The sequence below is a fragment of the Serinus canaria genome, chromosome Z (genome assembly GCF_022539315.1).
Source record: "Serinus canaria isolate serCan28SL12 chromosome Z, serCan2020, whole genome shotgun sequence".
NCBI lineage: Eukaryota > Metazoa > Chordata > Aves > Passeriformes > Fringillidae > Serinus > Serinus canaria.
Window position 1 is genome coordinate 55,421,453 of NC_066343.1, and position 17,507 is coordinate 55,438,959.

At 34.9% G+C, this 17,507-nt stretch overlaps 1 long non-coding RNA gene across 1 annotated transcript in view; it reads left to right on the top strand.

Annotated features, from left to right (window-relative positions):
* LOC127061012 (uncharacterized) overlaps positions 1 to 17,507 on the top strand; it is a 33,556-nt gene that overhangs the window by 6,112 nt on the left and 9,937 nt on the right. The window contains exons 3-4 of the long non-coding RNA XR_007780387.1: positions 11,840 to 11,879; positions 13,579 to 13,619. This is a non-coding gene — a long non-coding RNA (uncharacterized LOC127061012). The remainder of the gene's footprint in view (positions 1 to 11,839; positions 11,880 to 13,578; positions 13,620 to 17,507) is intronic.

The following is a 17,507-nucleotide window of genomic DNA, read 5'->3' on the forward strand; positions in this document are numbered from 1 at the left end:
GAAATTTCAGCGCCCTGAAATCTCTTCTACTTGCCATCTGAATTTGGCCTTGTGAAACAACCTTTACAGTCCAGTTCAAATCTCTACTCCTCTGCTCTGCCTGATAACTATTCACTAGCTACATGTTAAAGATCTTGTAGCCCTACAAACTAAAATTTTGCATCGATGTCAGTTATTCTGTCATGTTTGTTACCTGGAAGAGGTTTTTGAAGTGATCATTATTTGACTTTGGAATTAATGTGTATTGAAATAAACATAAATGGATCAGATCCTGTTAAGAACTATCATCTGGACTGTTACACTGCAGATTAAATACCCATTTGAAAGATTTATTTTAATAACCATATTTTCATAATTTCTTTAAATGAAAGCTTCGATCTCATAGGAAATGATGCTGTTTCCATGTAAGTGTCATTATGGCACACCACCATGACTTAATCTACTTTTGGTACATGGTAAGTACAGCATAGTTCATTTTCACATGAAAAAGCAGTTTAGATTAAATCAAATCTCCTATGGGGATTCCACGGAGGAAAGCTGAGCTCTTACTCTGCCTTATAAGATTTTTGGCCTTGTTGTTCTCAGTAACTGCCCTGAAATCAAGACTTTTGTGATGGGAATACATATTGTCAAATGCTTTTGTTGTACTTAATCAGTCATCAATCTTCTTTCATTAAGCTCATCAACCTACAGAATTGACATTTTTTAATTAATGACATTAATTAATAGACATTTTAAAATTAATTTTCAACACACAGAGCAAAACCTGTAATTGTTCTTGATGAACACTGTGTATTTCTGAGAATCTGGCTGTGCATTGTGACGGACAAGGACAGTAATGGGTGCCTTTCTTTCTTGTTTGCCTAACTTTTAGATATTACGTTATTCTTTCAAAAATCTAGAAAAGCTTTGAGGGCCAATGATGGTGTTGCTTGGTGTTATTCCAATGACATTCGCTTGAAGCAGGGAGAATTTTAAGGAAAACTTGAACTGAATAAACAAGGGAATTTCAGAAAAATAGAATATGAAAATGAAATAAAATATTAAAAACCCAACCCCAGCCAACCAACCATAAACCCCCAAACCAACAACAACAAAAAAACCCACCCAATCCAAAACGAACAAACATATCATACCATACATATCATCCATGCGAAAGAAAATTAAAGATTCCCTCTATGCCCCCCTCCACATTCTGCTAGGATGGTGAAATGGTGGCTTCTCAGAAAACACTCTTCAGAATTTCCAGTTTTGTTCCTTCATAATATGCACAATTCTCTAAACTTTACTCAGTTGAAGATTGCTTTAATTTTATCCCTTTACCTGTGTAGAAAGGTTGGTAGTCATTATTGTGCTGTGCTGGTTTGCTGGTGTAGGCTTCCGGATTTACCTTGTTGGTTGGTTACTGAGATGTGGAAAATTTCGTAATGAGAAAAGTGTCCTTCTGTTTGTGGTAGCAGATGCATTTCTTGGAAACTGAGAAACATGTGGATGAAGGCTCTGCCTGGCAATTTCCTTTTTCTCTAATTCTTCCTCCTCCTTTCTTCTTTGCAGGTGATGGAAGCAAAAAGAACCCTTTCTAATAATTCTTATTTGAGCTTTGTATGATGATGAATTAAATATCCCTGTAAGAATGAGAAGTTATTAAACACAAGTATGGATTCAGAAGAGCTAGGGTCTAGGGGACGTACTCACTAAGACCAATGTTTCTGACAATGTATTTCAAAGGAGAAAAAAGAAAAAGCAAAGCATATTAAGCTTGAATGAGTCTTCCTTAGATTGAGAAAAGGACATAGCATGTGGAAGGACCTGAAGGGATTCAGAAACATATAGCACATGCTTTTCTTGAAATTTGTTTTTAAAATCCTGAGTAAGGCTGTTGTGCTGTCAGTAAAGAGCTAAAGATTTGAGAATGTATGACTATTCTAAAAATATAGCACTGAATTACTGTATAGAGGCAAAGAATTAAGTGCTTGATTCCAATATTATTTCATGGACTTGCATTTTCTTTGTTTTGTCTTTTTTGTCTGTTCTTTTTAACTTTGACCTTTTGTTTCTTTGCTTTATATTCTTCACCATTTATGTTATATATTTTAATTGGCCTGTTCTCATCTTCTGTTTTTTCTTGTATTCTTGCATTATCCTTCCATTAAATGTTTTGTACTTAATTTTCTGGTTTTGTTTCTTACTCATTTATCTTTTTTCCATACTCATATTTGTTTTTTCTATGTGATCAAAGAACAGTTATGTATTTTGTTCTTTTAAATAACAAGTGAAACTATAGTTTTGAGGTGAGCACATCACGCCTCCAAGTATGAGCAAAATTCAAAGCTTACCCTACACTGGCTAAAACTTATGATGAGAGAGGAAGATTTATTACACAAATGAAATTTAAAAATTACATTAAAAATTCGTATATAAACCCAGACTACATGACAGACTTATAGGACCAGATCCCTAGTCCTGTCTTTGTTCACCACAGGTAACCACACGGGACTGGAGAAATTCCGTGAAATATATGCTACATATATCTAGGATCTATATAATATAGATTAATATTTGCCTATATATTATTTCTTTGCCTTGTCTCTTGGGAGAGCTAAAGTTAAGGAGGAAAAAATAGTTCGAACAACATCTCCACATGTAATCAGTGGGTTACTCTTAACACAGGGCTAATGTGAGTGGAGCTCAGCAGATGCCTGCTGAGAGTCCAGTTCTCAGTGTTCAGTGTTTTCCATGTTCCCCAGATGGTGGTATTGGGAATATACTTGTTAATTTAGCTGGCACAAATGTGGAAGGACAGCTGCTGGAACTCAGCTGAGAATTCATAGTGATTCTGACAAGTTGATACCATCTTAAAAAAAGTTGTGAAATCTTGTAAGGAAATGTTTAAGTTACTGCACTTTGGTGGAAGTTATCCATCATGGGGTAGGTAAAGCCCTGCAGAAAAAGAGCAAATTCATATTTTGCTTGTAGCCTTTTTCTATTTTACCTTCCCTTTCTATTTACAGAACACCTGCTGTTGACATTTGAAAGAGAATGTAGTGTTCTAAACATGTCCATTGGTTTTGTTTGTAAATATTTTCAGTTATTTTGAGGAAATGCCTAATGAAATCTTTACCAAAACATCAATCAAAAGGATGCTACAAGTATAGATAAGCAGAATGAAGAGTATGACAAACGGCCCTGGTGGGGTTTTGTTGTTGTTGTTTTTCTTGTAGACTTGCAATAGATATAAAAAGTCTGATTCCCTGAATCCACTTACTGGTTTTAGATTCCCTGAATGCACTTATTGGTTTTAGAGGAAATTGCCTAAATTCATCATCTTTATGTATACAAACAGCACATGATTCCTGCAGATGTAATTCCCATTTGCTGTCTTCAGTAAGGAAATGTACGTTGAATTTCACAGTACCTGTGGTTTGTTGGTTTATTCCAGGTGTGTGGCTTCATCTGTGGCTTTCATGTTGTTGTCTCAAACATGACCTTATAATCTTACCTTTAATGCAGCCTGTGGTATTTTCTGTGTCAATACAGCCTAATTACTTCCCATGATGGGTAGAAAAGATATTGTTTTGAACTAGTGGTCTCTCAAAATAGCCCTTGTGGCAGCAGGACAAGCATACAATTTGTACAGTAGCAGCATCTTGGTAGCTCTTCTGGTGCACAGGAAGAGTTAATTCAGGGAAGATATAAATCCAAGAACATTTGAATCTCTGTAAGATTTTTGCTTTGGCCTTTAATCTTCTTTGAAATTAACAAGCAAACCATATTAAGTGTGCTTTTGTACAGAAACACTTTTTAATAAAGAGAGTAATTAAGTCTTAGTTGTAACAGACTTTGCTTTTATTGTAGGCAGAAAGTGTTCAGGTTCCCAAATGAGAATGTGACAAATAGTTACCAACAGAACTGGCTGTGCAGTAACCCAGGAAATGATAAAGCACAAGTTAGTTTGTTTGGCAATGACATATATAAGTAAACCAACCTTTAGAGTTGTGAAATTCAAAGTCCATGCCAATAATACTGGGACAGGCTCCCAGTGAAGTGGTCACAGCGTCAAGCCTGACAGTTCAAGAAGTGCTTCAACAATGCTGCCAGGCACAGGTGAGACTCTTGGGGTTTCCTCTGCAGGGCCAGGAGTTGGACTCAGTTATCCTGATGGATCCCTTCCAACTCAGCACATTATATGATTCTATGAATGCTGGGCCACAAAGCAGCTCCATATTCTTGGATGTAGAGTTTTACAAGATCTGCATCTTGATTTCACATTTGAGCATTTAGGTGGTGGGAAGCTGTAAGTACTCTCTCCTATAGTCTGTATTATTCTAGTTGCAATTAACTATACTGTGTTAACATTTGGGTCCTGGGATTCTCCTGCTTTTTTAAAATGCAGTTTACATTTATTTTTAGCAGGAATTTTTGAATTAGTTTACCTGTCTTTATTGGAATGAGATTTATACTTTCTCCTAATACAACTTGACTTACTTTAGTAAACTTGGACCACAGAGGAATGTAGTCTATTTTTTATGTATTTGTTTCAGTTTAATTATTAATGGAACATTATGCTAGTGGCTCTATGAATTGATTACCCCTAAAAGTCATAGAATCATAGAATATCCTGAGCTGAAAGAGGCCCACAAGAACTCGTAAGTCAAGATCACTGAGTCCAATTCCTGACCCTACACAAAACAACCCTAAAAATCACACCTGGTGTGATCATGCCTGAGAGGCTTGCCAAACACCTAAGTTCTGGCAGGTTTGTTGATGTGATCACTTCCTTTAGGAGCCTGTTCCACTGCCTGAACATTCCCTGGATGAAGAACCTTTTCCTGATATCTAACCTAAACCTCCCCTGACACAGCTTGATGACATTCCCTCAGGTCCTGTCACTGCTCACAAGAGATAAGAGATCAGTGCCTGCACCTCCTCTTCCCCTCAGGAGGAAGTTGTGACTGCAGGGAGGTCTGCCCTCAGCCTCCAGGCTGAACAGACCAAGTGACCTCAGCCTCTCCTCATACAGCTCCTCCTCAAGGCCCTTCACCACCTCTATGCCCTCACTGGACACTCTCCAGTACTGTCCTTCTTACACTGGAGCACCCAAAACTGCCCCCAGCACTCGAGGTGAGGCTGCCCCAGTGCAGAGCAGAGCAGGACAATCCCCTCCCATGTTCAGCTAGCCAAGGACCAGAACACCAGAGCCCTTTCCATGGCACTGCTCACCAGCCTCTCATTCTCCAGTCTGTCTGTACATCAAGGGCTGCCCCACACCAGGTGCAGAACCTGATCCATGTCCTTGGTAAACTTCATATGGTTTATGATTGCCCAGCCAACATCACATTATCAAACTTAGTCTTAAGCTCAACTATGAAAATGAGATTCAGAAATCTTGCCATTTATGCAGTTTGATTCTAAAATATTACTTTAGCTGCATAATATATGAAAGCAGATAATAAAAAATCAGTACCCTATCTGTTACTTGCTGACTTCTTGAGAGAATTTGTTGATAAGAGGATATGAATTATATGACATAGGAGTTATATAAATAGTATAGGAATTAATCAGAGGATATTCATTCTTGACAGATACTCAGTAAAGAGTTGGAGACTGTTATTTGGCTGAGTAAAAGAATGCAGCATCCAATAACATTCTGTTTTATAGGTGTTGGGACTTTCTAATTGAAAGGTTAACATTTATAAGGATTTCCTTTTTTATAATTATGTATTAGTAGTATATAATCCAATCCCTAGACCTTTATACTTGAATTACCTATGTGGTTATTGCTCTTGAGTTTCACTGTGCATTCTTACTGTGAATAAAATATTTCTTACAAAATATTACTTTAAAATAATCAAATTTCTCTGATATAAGCACTCATGCAATTCACAGTCTACCACAGGTACATTCCTATAAGGCCTATGCCTAAAACATACTGGACTAGCATGTCAAATGCTCTATACAGAGACTATATTTCTCAGAGATATTAGATATTCTCAGAGGGGACTCTGGAGAACACGGGCTAATTTAAATTAGATCATTGGTACTCACAGGGGATGCTAAAAACCACCAAGCATTACAATAAAACTTTGAGATTATTAGATTGACTGTGAAGATGTCAGCAGTCCCTGATCTTAAACCTGCAGAAGTGTTTCTGTTGTTTACCACAGGTGAATTTGTTTTGAACCTTTAACTGGGAGAATAGTTAAGAAAATTGCTCAGGAAATGCTTGTGGGTGAGGATGGTTCCAAGAATGGATTTAAACATCAAGCTACAATCTGTTAATGATCTGATGTACGTGACTATAAGCTGTTTTCATATATTCTCAAGTTCTGTCTAAATTCTTCAGTCTTCTCTGTAGGAGTCATTAGCATAATTAGAATCCTTTTACCTTCCTTTTAAAGAGGAAGCATGGAACAAACAAACCAAAAAAAAAAAAAAAGGTGATTTTGACTTTTCAAAGCTCATAAGTAAAATTACACATACTCTTTGCAGGTCAGAACTAATTCCCTGCATGAGAACAAATTTCCCTAGTTCATTCATCTTTCAAGTTGTCTCTTGTCATCCAATCAATCTTTCTTCCTAAGTACAACGATGGATAAAACTGTATTTTTTACACTTGGGGAAATACCTTGGGTTTATCATCTTACAGCAAGTCTTCATCACTTCTACTGTCTAGTATTATTACCTGTAAGTCATGTTTATGGGATACAATAAAAGCAATACTGGAATTCCCCCCTGCTTAGATTAACTTGAGTGATGTATTTTGTGTCTTTGCTGGTTTTGCTAAAGTTCTCATAAGCATGAGCATAAGCTTGGTGGCTTCAGAAGTGATGGCACTAATTTAGGGCAAAACTAATGATGCTTTGTATGGTTATTCAGATTTATTTAGGAACTAAATAGATAATACATATTTTTCATGTTTTTGTAATTCTGCTGAAATTTACAAAATTAATCTCTTTTTAAAAAAAGATTTCTAAAATTAAGGAATGTTCGCTGTAAATATGTATATTGAAAATCTTAATATTCATCGTTTTTTAGAAGTAGTCCTTTGCTCAGCTGATAGAGAACTAGATAGTCATATCAACACTGTGAGAATAGAAAGCAGTCTAGAAAATTCTATAGCAAACATCATACTAGAAGGTGCTTGTGCTGGTATAGCAGCAACTACTCCAGATCATCATTTAAAACATTTTTTGAAATCTAAAAATCTTCTGAATATATTACTATTTAACTTTAGAAATGTGTCTTAATGATTTAGATTGGAGTAGTTCTTCCAAAATATCTGAGTAGGAGCAAATCCAGAAGTCAGGGATTTGTAACACAAAAGGAGGCATTAAAATATAGTTCTATGAAAAGAATTCTCTGAAGAAATTAGGAATTTAAAATTAGCCAAAAAAGAGTAAATCTCAATGTTTTATCTATCAATATACAGACTGAAAATATCAGCATGTTAACACATGTACTAGTTACATAGGCTAACTGCTACAGGTTATTATTAAAGTACAATATATATTGGTACATAAATAAACACATGGTCTTACAGTAAATAATTTAAAAATTGGTATATATAGGTTATAGTGTATTGGTGAGTCCTATAAATTAGATATCTACTTTTATGGACATTCTCTATGTAGGTTGGTGGGGTTTTTTGTTTTTCTTGTTTTATTTTTCTTTCTAATTTTAAATACCACATACAAGAGAAATCAAGCATATGGTCTCTGTACAACAAATATGGTCAGAGTTAAGAATTATGTTAGGTTAAAGTACAGCAATGATGTAATGAAACAAAAATCTTGGTAAAATCCTAGGTCTGGTCTTGAAAAACAGATTTGCACAAATAGTTCCATTACTCAATCAAATAAGAAGCAATTTGAGAATAAATTTCTCACATTTTAATATGCTTGAACTGAATCTGCAAGACAATTGTAATTTGCAAACATGTTTGGAGCAAAAATGCTACCAAACTATTTTAAAAGTGAAATTATCAACAAATCTTCATATACAATATTTTTCATGGTATTGCTATCTCTAATTACCTCTTCTTCTTAGCTAATTACTCTCTTTATACAATTTTTATTGTGGAATTATGATTTAGATTTCTCCATGTTTCCAGGTGTGTAAAATTTTACAAAATCAAACAACACGTTTTTTTTAAAAAAAGTCATTAACTCAAGATGCCTGCCTAATTTTCTAAGGCTTTTTAGCACATAAGTATGTGTATACATCTTTGTGGTATTGACTCCTACGGCTTTTTAATACACATTGCCTCTCATTTAGGATAACCTCAAACCACAGCTGACTTGGTATCTTTCAACAAGATAATGTATTATTTAGCCAGATATTTATGGAAGAAAATTCTTACTAGAAATTTCATAATTATCTGTTTTGATTTTGTACATACCCTTTGTTTAAACTGAGTATAACCTGGCAAAGATTTTACAATGTATGTTCTTTTTGATATCTTTGCTTTTTTAGATACCCTGCTAAGAGTTGGAAATCTAGTGAAGAAAACTGTTGGAAGTTTTTTTAAATATATTGAGGTCTTGATGGAAAGTCTGTAAAGTGATCATCTAGTCTGTTTGACCTGTGTATAGCAAAATTAGTTTTGTTAGATACTTAAAATATTTCACACAGTTTAATTTAATGGTGACAATGATATAACAAAACTCGTGTTACACTTTTGCAAAGTGTGATTATTACTTCCCTATAATAAACATTTCTAACATTATTACTAAATAATAGGAATGTAAAAATGTAGACAACTTCCATTTGGTAGTGTCTTAACACAGATAATCAGTTACAGACTGCCGGCAAAAAAGGTAACTGCTACTACTTCAAAAACCCTTATAATATTGAATGTTTGGCGCAGGTATGATGATTAGTCTTATTTTAAGTGAAAGGGTTTTTTTGCTCTGAGTCTGTCTCTTACACTATCATTCTGAATGGTTCATTAATTTGATTTATTCCTTTTTCCTACCCAGTATTTGTGGATAGGAAAACTTCTTAGCTTCCACATTTCCTCAGGTAGCAGGAATAGAATTTGAGTTCCATCCAGATAGAGAACTAGGACATAGAACAGTAAGAGACTCAGTAAAAGATCAGGGACTACCAACATTTGAAGGAGAGCAACATCTACCAACCTGTTATTAAGAAATATTTTGCTAATTTAGTTGTTGTTTATTATTATTATTATTATGATTATTATTATTATTATTATTATTATTATTATTATTATTATTATTATTATTATTATTATTATTATTATTATTATTATTACTTGTGAAGCAAGTAAAATATGATTGAGTGATAAATCATGACAATATATTGGATTATAATTTGATGCTTTCCTTTTTTTCTCCATCAGTTTTAAAATTTGTTGATTTCCTGACACTCCTATATGTGCCTCTAGTTTGATAATATTCATCCTCCAGAAGATTAAAAAACATAACATTGTATTAAAACTCTCCTACTCCTTCGAGTGAAGTTCACACATGCAAGAACTATTTTTGCATATTCAAATCAAGTATAGCTATTTGTAGTCACAGTCTATCTTATTTGCAGCCAAAATGTACATGTTCAATCTGGAAGTTATTTAAGAAGGTAGCTCCAAGCAATTTCAACTTATTTTTCAAAGGAATAAATTTTAAAAATACTAAATCAAAAATTTAATACTTTTATTACTAATGCTTTTAAAACCTTACAATTTAAAGTAGCTTTGAAATAGGCAATTAAATGTGTACTTTTACACAATTGTCATATATGAGAGTATGACTATTTATTTCTCTAAGAGACTTGGGTTTTATGGTCATCTTTTAACCATCTAGTATATTGATAATTTTAATAAAGCAAATAAAGCTATGTAATACAAACAATAGAAAATATTTGGGCACCAGTCGATGGGAACTTCACACACTTTTACAGAGTGTAGCTGAGAAAAGACAGAAAAGATATGTAACAGCTTTTGAGTACTCGACTCTCTAAGTCCACAGAGCTGCTATGGTAAGAAAATGGTAATAATTCCTCAGATAAAATCTGCTTCACAGGCTTTTCACAGTTGATCATTTTGGGGCAACCACTCTGCATGCATGTAGAGTTGTGTTCTTAAGAGATATGGAAATGGAGGAGGTAGAAAAGACTCTCAAGGAGGTTAAACCCTCTTTTGAAATACCAGTCCCCTTGCAGGAATGTGAATTAGGCATACAGAGGCTTTGGATTCAGCACATAAGACTTTCAAGGAACAAAACCTTTCTGAAAAATTTGCCTCTTTACCCTCATAAAGAATGTGTGGCAGAATTTTTTTGCAGGAGGTAGGTCTCCTGATACATCATATCATTGTCACCATCTATCTTCATTTCTTTTTTTGTCTCTCAAAAACTTGTAATAAAAATCTATAAATATCTTCAGAGAGCAAAGATTTACTGCTCTATCTCCATCTCCTCCAGACACCAATGGCAGAATTTTATTGTACCTGGTTACAAAGTTGGAATTAATTTAAAATAATTTCAATACCAAAAAAGGTTTCAAATGGAGCTATGACCTTACTGTTTCTTGAAGAACACATTCACCTCTGATATACATGAGATTAAGGAGGACTTTAAGGCCCAACTCACTTGGAGAGGTCTAAAAATTCTCACCTACAATTTTATTCTTTACAGTCATAAATACAGATCTAAAGGGATTTCTTATGTTTTTATTAATGGTTGAATGAAGTTGTTTCTTTCCAAGCACTGTTTACTTACAAGAAGGGATTAACGTTGATTTAAGAAATTCTTTAGATGACTGCAATACCTAAAAGTCTTCTCTGTGAGAGACTTTTGCCCCCTATTCATAAATCTTACAGACTTAAATTAATTTTTCTTATTTTCATATGAATAAACTATGCCTTTATCAAGACAAACTCCCAAGTTTGAAATGCAAAAGCTAAAATTTGGAATTTACATAAAGGCACTTTAAGGCAATGAATGAAATCCTTTCAGTTGTCCATAAGTCACATAAATCATAAGTTTACTCAAAGACAGTGATAAAGGCAGTAGAACAGAACAGCATTTTATTCTGATAAGCACAGTAGAACAGCACAGCTGTGGAGAAATAGATAAAGAATGAAACTCAGGCAAACAGAACCCATGCAAAATGCAAGCAGGATGCCAGCTCAGCTCTGCGAGGCTGACAAAGTGCGATTTTTACAAAAACAATTATATTGTTCTCACTCTGAAGTGGGGGTTGACAAACAGCCACTTGAAAGGACACCCAGAATTGGAGACAGTTCCCAAAGAACCATAGAGGGACTTCCGATAAGGGCTGCAACTATGTGAATAAAGTGATATAGACACATCAGATAAGCAGGCATAGCTAATGAATTTGTAATCAATGTGTATGGTAAGCACTCTTCACCTGACACTTGGTACACTCAATTAGAGGAAGGATCTTCTGAGTGACTAGGCTGCAGTAAAGAATGCCTGCTTTCTAATCCTCAAAACTCTGTTAGAAAATTTTTATCTGGCTGATTTCAGTATCAACAGACAAACCTTTAGTTTCAAGAAATGAGGCATTATTCCTTGTCCTCTCCATTTTTTAACTTATATGAACAGTTTATATGTCATGTTCTAATACTGGCTACCTTGTGTCTTGATCATTTTTCCGTGTACCCAAAAGAGTATGTAAAAAGTGCTGTGTCTCACCTTGCAAATCTGCAATGATGCCTCTTATTTAGGATATTGTTTTGCTTTCTAGAAAGGAAATGCAGAATATGGTGCATGGTTTTAAAATGTACTGTACACTGTACAGAGAGACAGAGAAATCACTTAGTAATAGAAGCAATAGCAAGTGTTTTTATCTCTTCCAGAACAGGATGGGGAAGTCTATATTCTACCTGATGTTCTGTGGTAAGTATGTGTTACATACACACGTTTGATCCAAAGAAGGGTGTGAAAAGCAAAGACAGCTGAAACCATTTTCACAGGTCTAAATTATGTAAGCCAAGTGAATGGTCACATGAATGGTGCTTGAAAACACCAAAAAGTCTGTCTCAAAGCATTCATATAAGCTAATGAATGCTTTGAGACAGACTTTTTGGTGTTCTCAAAACATTCATTATTAATTTTAGCTTATATTCATATAAGCTAAAATTGTCAATTTGTAATTTTGGTCAAGTAATTTTAAACTCATATCTGTCACCGACATGTTTTATGAAAAATCCTTTCCTTAGGATTTTTCCCCTCCTGAGAAACTGAGAGGCCTCAGGAACAAACTGTAAACAATTCTTATGTGCTGCTGTGGAATGCAACAGGGGAAATCTGTGATTGGCCTCATCAGGCTGTTTCCAATTAAGAGCCAATCACAGTTCACCTGTCTGGCCGGTCTCGGTCTGGGAGAAGACCTTTGTTATTCATTCCTTTTCTATTCTTAGCTTAGCCTTGTAGTGAGATCCTTTCCTCTATTCTTTTAGTGTAGTTTTAATATATTATCTATCATATAATAATAAATCAAGCCTTCTGAAACATGGAGTCAACTTTCTCGTCTCTTCCCTCATCCTGGGACCCTTGTGAACAAGACCACACATATCTGTAAATATTTCAAAACTTCTTTTGGCAGCAGATGGCTTTATTTTTAGGAAGCATGAAGGAAATCAGATCAAAGCTACAAAAGAAAACTATTAGGATTTTGCAATTGAGAGCTCTAGATAATGTAATAATGTATTAATTGCTGATTAAAGTAGATGTCTCAAGGTTCAGTGGGAAACAGAAGCTCCTCATTTTCCCTCTAAACCTTTTCTTTTGCTGCCTTCCCTTAGGTTCATTGGCTGCGCCTCTTTATCTCTGTACTGCTATGTGAATGCCTCAATTATCATTTTTTTCTCTTTGAAAAGCTAATGAAAAAATGTCATCTTTTTTTTTTTTTCCCCCTGCTGTACCGACTCCTAGCACAAGCATCTTTTGATGGATCATAAAAGTGGCCTTCTTTTCCCTATTGATCCTCTTGCAGCAAGTCATTCTATTCACAGCCTGGATAAAGCTAACATAGTCCACACATTCCTTTAAATAGCTCATGAGAACAGTGGGCTGGGGCTCTCTTCCTGATACGTGAATACAGAACAAGCCACCTTATTCTCCCTGTCTAAATTCCATACTGGCTCCCTCCTTATCACCACATCATATTTAAGCTCCTTTTCCTGACAGAGAAAATTAAATTACTCTTTTTCACAATTTTTTCTCCTTTCTTCTTGTCGTACTTTTCCAACTTACTTTCCTCTATGAATTAATTAATTAATTAATCATCATGTTCACTTTGCACAATACATGTACTGTTTTGAGTCTGTGTATCAGCAATTTTTGAACTTTGAAAAGCTCCTGGGCACTAAATGCTCATGCCCACCCTATGCATTAGACTCAGCATGTACAGAGATCTCTAGTCTACTCACAACATGGTATGTTAATGGTATTTCTAAAGTATCTTCTTGCTGTGGACAAGTTTTGAATGAAGGAGGATATGTTTAAGCCATTTTCCTGAAGCACTCTGGCCACTACACTGCAGAAAAAGATTACTGTTATCTGTGATTAACGCATGCATTATTATCCATTACAGACAGTGCTATTCTAAGGGCTGTTAGGTGTCAAGGATCTTTGGTAAGTACAGACTTAATTAATTTTATATTACTGTTCATTCCTCTGAGTAAACAAAAAATATTTGGGTCAATGCAGACACTCAATATCCACTTTAAAACAGTCACTCAGAGCAGACCATATGGGCAGTTTGCATTGTCACCTGACCATGCTGCCTGTCATCTATATGGTTCCTAATGCCAAGTGGTACAGCACACAGCCAGCTATGCTGGCTTTAGTCCACATGGGGATTCCTGCACCAAAAGTGGGAAAAGCAGAGCAATTTCAGGTGCAGTATGGCTGTTGCAGCAGTACATAAAATGGCCTAGTGAGAGAGTAGATTTGTCTGTCATGGTACATTAAAAAGAAGGGGCTGATGGACAATGTTCAATGCTGAATCAGGACTTCATCCTTTTCTGTTTGGAAGACTCTCTTTTCTAGATTTGTTATTTTCTCTTTTAAGTCCTTGATGTTGTACTTTTACTGTGACTTGTTTACTGCACAGTCGTTCAACTCACTGCTTTGCCTTTCAGGAAGAACATTACCCACAGTTGTTGTTGCATTTTGAAGATTTAAAAAAATTTCACACCATTATTACATTTTAATTAATGTTACCTGATAATGAAACCTGTCAATTATTAATGTTTAAAGCCCATATAATTTTTATAAAATTAAAATTTTTGTATTCATCCTATGTAACAGCTGTAATGTTTTTCTGACGTAATGCTGATTATGATAGTGTTTTTCAAAGAGACTGTACAGAGTCTATACTAACATCCTTTTGAATAAAAAAGTATGATTGCTGTGATCTCATTGCTGATTACTGATGATGCTAACTAACAATGGAAATATTTCTTGACTTTGTGTAATAGTTCTTGGGTTGCTTTACTTGTCTTTGTAAAAAAGCTGAGATGTGAAATAAACTCAGCTTTCTTTTCAATTGGTGCCAAAGCCAGAAACCCCGTTTACTAAATAACATTGTGATTTTTATTTTGCTGCCTGAAGCAATTTGCTCTCTGCTCTATTTAAGGGTTTAGACATTTTCTCCTTTTCCTGATGAGGGTACTTATCTAAGCAGTATGTGGAAGCTAGGAGGAATCTTCCAGAAATGTCCTTCCAGCCTATGGGTCACAGACATTCCTGAAAGCCTTTTAATGTTAAACTTTCTGTAAAGCAGTAAATGCTACCCGGGGGGTAGGGGTGTATTGTGGTTTTTTTTTAAGTAGATAAAGAATTTAGTTAGTATCTATACAAGTCATGCATATATAATATGGCTGCCCTTCGATTTAAATTATGGTAATAAGATAGCTTAGTTATTGTTGCCAAAAAATGTGTTTATCTGTTATATTAGCCCTGTAATACTTGCATTTGTATATTCCCCAGTGTTTGTAAGAGTGCCTTTAACCTGAGAAGCCCCAAGTGATTTGCACATTGAACATTCTACTAGACTCTGCATGAAAAATGGAAGTTCTGAACAACTTATTTTTAGAGATTAAAAATAATGAGAATCAGACCTGCAAATTACTCTGAAAATAAAACAATTCAGGAATAATGGCCAGGGAAAGAGAATGGTATCTTGATTTATGCTATTGTTATCATTACAGAATTAGAGATAAAATAGTAGAACGGCTTGACAGTTTAATACCATTATGTTGTTTTTGTAGTTTGGAATTTAAATCATAATCTACCTGACAAATAAAAATTAGTTTGTGAGGCTTGATTCCTAGGTGAGTGTAATAGAAAACTATCAGATGATTTTGCAGGTCTTGCAATTGCTGTTCATGTGAAATTGCAGTATATGCACTGGACAAATCTGTGACCATAGAGCTGTTTTATTAACTTATATGTTCTTTTAATTCCCAAGTTTTAAAAAAGATAAAAGGTGGAATCCAAATGTATAAGATGGAATCAGAGAGGGATATAATTTGACTGTAACATCAACTTCTTACACACGTTTTCTGCTTGGTAAGATGTAAAAGAAAATTAGCATATTCTTCCTTCCCTGAAATTTAATTCAAATTATTTTAGAACTAGTTTAACTTCTGACAGCTGAAATGCATACATTAGCCATCTAGAGCCATCTGCAAGGCAAACACATTCTTACCTCATATGTTTCTAATTGGAACGTGTTGTCTTGCAGACACCATTTGATGCCATGCTCTGCTCTGGTAATGAATTCTGGAATCATGCATCTCCCCAAGGATTTAAATGTCACGGATTAAGGACAGGTTTTTGCGAAATTCAGTTATTTTCACACTTCAATTGTAAGTGTAAACAATATTTCTTGGGTAGCAGCCTGATTATATGAAGAGTTACTATACCCCAAACCAGGGGTTACTTTAGGTAGGTAGGTATTACATAGGATTTTTTTGAAGTATTACATTTCCATTTTAATTTTCCAGGATGATCAGCTAATTTTTTCTGTCAATATCTAATATCCTTCACTTTATACAGTTAATCCAGTAAAGCTACATGAGATTTCCTGTCTCTACAGTCTGAATTTCATTCTCCAGCTCAGAAACAGTGGACTATATTACATGACTAGCATTTTAATACTCTTTTTTTGAATGACAGAGTAAAAAGGATTTGAAATAATTAATTTTTAATGTTTTCATCAGTATCAAATGACCTATCAAGATCCTTTTATTGGTGGCATTTATATTCTCTGCTTCATTGTCTTGTTTGAGGATAAAATACTGCATATGGAGTATTTTTAAGTTATTGCCTGATTACATTTTAATGATTTAATGGAAATGTAGAAATACTTCAACTAAATGTTGAAAATGTTTGATGGAAAATGAAATAGATTATTAATGAGTTAAAATGATATCTACTGAAAAGTCAGAATACAATTACTGCAGTTTTCTCACCCTAAAACCAAAGTATAAATTTAAATAAGTCTTAACTAAAACAGTAGCATAATGATTTCTATCACTTGTATAACATCAATCTAGAAATCCTGGGAGCAAATGTATTTAATTTGTAAATTAGTATTGAGATGTCAAGGGCAAGAAGCTGAAGAAGTCTTTCATTACATTGTAAAGTAGAGTGAACAATAAAAATGTGGCTGAGGGATGGCAGCATTGCTGTTGAGTACCAGAGAGGTATCTGTAGTATTGAGTTCTAGAATATTTTTTAAACTCAAAAACTAGTTAGATAAGGGCACACAGGACAGTGACTGCTGTTACAATATTACAGGAAGTGCTAACAGATAGATTTTAAATTTTGAGCAATCAGTGGGGCCTTTTCAGTAACATTTCCATGTATCATGAAAAATCCTGAATGAAGCAGCATACTTTCCTGACCAAGGACCAATGGGTAAAGAGCCCTTAAGAGGATCAGGTCTAGGCAGGCTGATCCAAGACCTTGAGGGGTTTGATTTTCACAGACACAATGAGAAACCAGCTCATAAGCCACTCTTCTTTTCCTACCAGCCTCAAACAGAACTGAGGGAACAGTCAGTTGTTTTCTAGGCCAGTAAAATAGTCTTGTGCTGTTAACACTGATCTTGAGTTTTCTAAGCCAGGCTGAAGGGCATTCATCCAGTATCTGGCATTGCTACCCAGTACTGATATCCAGTACCTCTCTGGAAGCAGTTGCTTTGCTGTCCTTTGCTTATCTGCTATTTTACACCTTCATGGTTGCTTTCTTGCAAGAAACAACCATACTCTGGCTCCTGGCATCTTTTTACAGGGACACAGAAGTTCCTTTGAAAACATCTTGAGGTTTTACTTATATCTAGTACAACAAGGTGTTCAGTTCCTCTTTGTCATGCATTTATATTTTCCTTCCATTTATATATGCCACAACTTTCATTAAAGGCTGTGGAATAAGTCAGATTAAGACTCCCACCTGGTTAAAGGTTCAGAATTTTGGGAGAGTGGTATGTCATGGCTTAGCAAAACCAACTGA